The following is a 5,850-nucleotide window of genomic DNA, read 5'->3' as shown; positions in this document are numbered from 1 at the left end:
GATACGAAAAAAGGCAAGAATGAACATGACAATTACACAATTTAAAAAAAATTACGTATCACGTTGTCGTCACAAAAACGCCAAGTCCCGGAAGGAGATAATTAACACAATGCCCTAAGATACAACAGCAAAACCCACATTACTCTAATATTAATTGATCACGCAATACACTCATCAGAACATTTCAAAGACAAATTCAATGGTTAGGTGGATGGACCACGATGAGGCTTAACTCATACACATAGCAGCAGCATCAACAACCACCTGATACTGAGGAGAGGATTGCAATTGCCTTACCTGCAAGTTTCGTGCCATGAGAAAGAATGAATCTGGGACTCAGGGAGGCCTGCTCTACACTTCGGGGACGCCGACTTAAGGACTACTTTATTGCGCATTAATTTTGTCACTTCGATTCGGAAAGAGGAAACTTACGCAACTATGAAGATTCGACTCAAGGACTTTTGTAGATGTGGCGTGGAAAAGAGCTAGAAAAACATTTTATTCAACTAATGACAAACTTGAATTTAGTAAGCATAACATTCTAAAATTACCTTATGATGAAAGTTTTTAGATATTCCTAGAATTTTAAAGCTTTTTAACATAAATGTTGTTTTCAGTAATATTAATGTCAAGAGCTTAGTAATCAAAAATTCTCCTAAAGATCTTCCAGGCTGCATATATGAAATTCCTTGCAAAAAGTGTGATAAAGTCTATTACGGACAGACCGGCAAATCTCTTTCACAGCGTCTCAAGCAACATCAATATTCTGTGAGAACTGGGCAAATATCAAATGCATTATTTGTACATATGAGAGATTTAGACCATCCTATTAACTGGAGTCAAGCAAGAGCCTTAGTCCCATGTAATGACACAGTTAAAAGGAATATCATTGAATCTTGTTTTATCAAATCAAATAATAGAAATGTTCTAAATTTAAGTTTTTGGTTTATTTAAACTTGATGCTTTCATAATGAAAAAAGTAGTAGATAAATATAAGCAACAAAATTAATATATTCAGTTTTTACATGTTTTGGACTGTAAAGATACTTTGTAATTTCGGTTACGGTCAGAATCTGTTTAAGTTTGTGACCGTGTGATATCCGATAATCCTGGATTATCCCTTTTAATTTTTACCCACTTTTGATAATTAACCATCTGGTATTCCTGATCTTGTTTGTACCTAAGGCCTTCCTCTCCAATTGTACTTTAGTAGCTCCTTGACGATGTCTGAATAAAGACGAAAGCGCTTGGATTTCTGACTATCATTTTCCCGTGGTATTCGCTTATATATATATATATATATATATATATATATATATATATATATATATATATATATATATTATATATATATATATATATAATACTTTTAGGGCATAGTTTTTCTCTAATACAATTTTCGTTAAAAGCAATTGCTTTAGTGGCATCAATAAGTTTCTTGCAGTATCTTCATACCGACGAAGTTTTTTCCGATTCTCGTTCGTCAATTTCTGGTGAAATATACGCAGACTTCCTTCTTCCATTTATTGAATTTTGTCACGACAGCTGTTTCGCCTTATGGCATTATCAAGCGACTACTGACTTAACAATCTTGAACCCTTTCGGCCTATTTATCTCATCGTGTGGGAGGTATGACCTCGAGGTATGGGTACTGGTAGTCTAGGGATTAACAGCTTAAGGGCGTTGTTTTAGTTACAAAGAATATAAGGACATATGTACTGCGACAATAGAGTGAAAGTTTAAACAGTGGTTAAATAAATATTCAAAATACAATGCCATGTGCTAGAGTTTCCTTAAATGTATGTTTAAAATTTAATATGTTACATGTTGGTTTTAGATAAAAATTACAAAATTACATACAGGAATGAAAATGAATATAGAAATCTAAATACGGGAGTACAAATATATGTATATATTTTATAGCATGCATAAAGGTACAAGAGATAATTTCTGTTTATACATAAATGTGTATGATTTAAATTTAGAGTGTGTGTGTGTGTGTGTGTGTGTGTGTATGTCCAAAATGGTCTACGTTGGTTAACGGTTGCTGATTCGTGTTGGGCGGGTCTCAGCGACCTGAGTAAGGATGTTACTTGACTTTCGCTGACGCTGGGTCTTCTCATGCCTTCCAAGGGGCGCGATGTTCTCGGTGGATTGGGGCGCGCTGTCTGGTCCCTGTTGGCTTGGGTATTCCTTCTCCTGCTGGAGGGGAGTATATGGTCCGATTCTTGTTGGACGTTCAAGGTCGGCTTCTGAATAGCGATGCTCACTGCTTCCGTTATTAAGAGGCGACCGTAGTTGTCTTCTCTGTGTACGACCTGGGTGCCTTCTATGAGCTCTTGTAGAGATGGCTTCCTGTCGTGAACATCTATGTAATGTTGATGGATGGCCCCTTGATTTCTATGAGCCAGCAGACGTCTCCGAAGGGTCGTTGTAGTGTGCCCGATGTAGTTTTGGCTGTGAGGTTTACACACCTCCTCTGGACAAGTAAATTTGTAAACTACATTCGTGCACATCTCCTTCGGTCCCCCCGGAGCGGTGCTGTTCTTCATTATTAAGGCTGCTACAAGGGCTTACTATATATCCTGAGGCTTATTTTATGGTAAGGGGCTTTTGGGGTTACGCCTCTGTTTATTATCCCGCGTAGTGTGTGCAGCAATCCTCCTTGTATGCAGACCCATAATGTACACGATGGTAAATAATCAAGTTTTCCTCGTTTTTTCGCCATGGTGTTGGGTTGGTAAAATTCGTCCATTTTCTTTTTTATTGCTGCTTCGATAATTTGATCTGCATACCCGTTTTGTTTGTCAGCAGTTGGCGAATTCGGTCGAGTTCGTTATGTATATCTTTCCATGATGAGCTGTGTGTGAAGGTTCTGTTGACATACGCACTCACGACAGACTTTTTATATGCGTCCGGGCACTCCCCGCGTGCGTTCAAGCAACGCCCAGCGTTCGTTGCTTTCGTATAAACGGTCGTCTTAAACTGTCCTTCTTGTTGTTTTACCAGGACATCAAGAAATGGCAAAGTCTTCTGCTGGCTGTGCTCTGTGGTGAAGTTGAGCACTGAGTTTCTTTTCAGAGCATCTGCTAGTTTTTTGGTATCTTCAGGCTCTTTTATTGTGACGAATATATCGTCGATGTACCGCCCATAAATCCTAGGTTTTAGATGTTCTCTAAAGGTCCTTTCTTCGACGGTGGCCATGTACATATTTGCAAAGAGGACCCCTAGTGGGGATCCCATGGCGACTCCGTCTACTTGTCGAAATAATTCCCCCTGATGAGAGAGGAAAGGGGCTTCTGTAGTGCTAGCTTTCAGCATCTCTCGGAGGACATCTTCGGAAATGGGCAGCGGGTTCTTCTCGGACCTGTATACACGATCAAGAATGATGTCGATCGTTTCTTCGACGGGAACGTTCGTAAACAAACTCTCCACGTCGAGTGAGGCAATGTCGTCTTCTGGTCCTTTTTCCTGTAGGAGATCAATAAACTCCACCGCTGATTTCAGTGAATATGCACCGGGTATGTAAGGTACCAGCAAATCATTCAGGACTTTCGCTATCCTATAAGGTTGGGGAATGTCATCTGAGAGATGATGGGCCTTAGGGGGTGGGTGCCTTGTGTGTTTTCACTGTTCCGTAGCAGTAACCGGGCCCATAGTCTCCTTTTACCTTAGGGAATTTTACGACGTCTTGCTGATTGTTGGCCCTAGTCACAAGCCTCGACACTTTCTTTCTGAGGTCCTCGGTGGGGTCTTTTGTCAAGCGTTGGAATTTGGAAGTGTCCAGGAGGATCCTATCCATCTTTTCAAAATAATCACTTTTCTTCATCACTACGTACACTGATGATTTGTCACCTTTCCGAGAACATCGCGCCCCTTGGAAGGCATGAGAAGACCCAGCGTCAGCGAAAGTCAAGTAACATCCTTACTCAGGTCGCTGAGACCCCGCCCAACACGAATCAGTTAACCGTTAACCAACGTAGACCATTTTGGACATACACACACACACACACACACACACACACATAAATTTAAATCATACACTTTATGTATAAACAGAAATTATCTCTTGTACCTTTATGCATGCTATAAAATATATACATATATTTGTACTCCCGTATTTAGATTTCTATATTCATTTTCATTCCTGTATGTAATTTTGTAATTTTTATCTAAAACCAACATGTAACATATTAAATTTTAAACATACATTTAAGGAAACTCTAGCACATGGCATTGTATTTTGAATATTTATTTAACCACTGTTTAAACTTTCACTCTTATTGTCGCAGTACATATGTCCTTATATTCTTTGTAACTAAAACAACGCCCTTAAGCTGTTAATCCCTAGACTAACCAGTACCCATACCTCGAGGTCATACCTCCCACACGATGAGATAAATAGGCCGAAAGGTCAGATTGTAAGTCAGTAGTCGCTTGATAATGCCATAAGGCGAAAACAGCTGTCGTGACAAAATTCAATAAATGGAAGAAGGAAGTCTGCGTATATTTCACCAGAAATTGACGAACGAGAATCGGAAAAAACTTCGTCGGTATGAAGATACCTGCAAGAAACTTATTGATGCCACTAAAGCAATTGCTTTTAACGAAAATTGTATTAGAGAAAAACTATGCCCACTAAAAAGTATTGGAAGAAGTGGCCGGGCATGGACACGATGGAGGGAGGTAGAGAAGATACTCCGACACCGATTAGAAGAATCCGCAGCAAGAATCCAGCAACTTGAAGTTGAGAAGAGAAAACGTTGGGAAGATTTCTGCATTAACAGCCCACTAGATGACCAACAAAAAAGCACGTGACCTGCTTGAGTTAGGAAGAGAAATACAGACAGGTGGTGACAACGAGGCACAACAAGAAGCTACTCATCCATTCATGGGGGGCCCGCCCCGTGAGAAGTGAGGAACACAAAGATGGCTTCGTCAACCTGGCTGGAATCGACCTTAGCCCCATCAAAGGTCCCTCCTGAACCTGGGTCTGCAGTGCCACTATGCCAAGAAACCACACACTGAAGCCAAGAGAATAGAAACGGAGGCCCTTATAGACCGACTTTTACAACTCCGAGATGATGGTAAGCTAGAACTAACACCTACCGTCATTGATGAACTTGTTGGAGAAGCAGGACGACAGAGAGGACATTTCCGAAGCCAATTAATCACCAAGGAGATGAGGGAAGCCGCTAAAGAACTACGTAGCAAACCCAGACATCATCATACGGAAAGGTGACAAATCAACAGGGTACGTAGTGATGAAGAAAAGTGATTATTTTGAAAAGATGGATAGGATCCTCCTGGACACTTCCAAATTCCAACGCTTGACAAAAGACCCCACCGAGGACCTCAGAAAGAAAGTGTCGAGGCTTGTGACTAGGGCCAACAATCAGCAAGACGTCGTAAAACTCCCTAAGGTAAAAGGAGACTATGGGCCCGGTTACTGCTACGGAACAGTGAAAACACACAAGGCAGGCAACCCCCTAAGGCCCATCATCTCTCAGATGACATCCCCAACCTATAGGATAGCGAAAGTCCTGAATGATTTGCTGGTACCTTACATACCCTGTCATATTCACTGAAATCAGCGGTGGAGTTTATTGATCTCCTACAGGAAAAAGGACACGAAGACGACATTGCCTCACTCGACGTGGAGAGTTTGTTTACGAACGTTCCCGTCGAAGAAGAAACGATCGACATCATTCTTGATCGTGTATACAGGTCCGAGAAGAACCCGCTGCCCATTTCCGAAGATGTCCTCCGAGAGATGCTGAAAGCTAGCACTACAGAAGCCCCTTTCCTCTCTCATCAGGGGGAATTATTTCGACAAGTAACGGAGTCGCC

The sequence above is a fragment of the Macrobrachium nipponense genome, chromosome 4 (genome assembly GCF_015104395.2).
Source record: "Macrobrachium nipponense isolate FS-2020 chromosome 4, ASM1510439v2, whole genome shotgun sequence".
NCBI classification, from domain to species: domain Eukaryota; kingdom Metazoa; phylum Arthropoda; class Malacostraca; order Decapoda; family Palaemonidae; genus Macrobrachium; species Macrobrachium nipponense.
The sequence above is the reverse complement of the archived record's forward strand: the minus strand, read 5'-3'. Positions refer to the sequence as shown.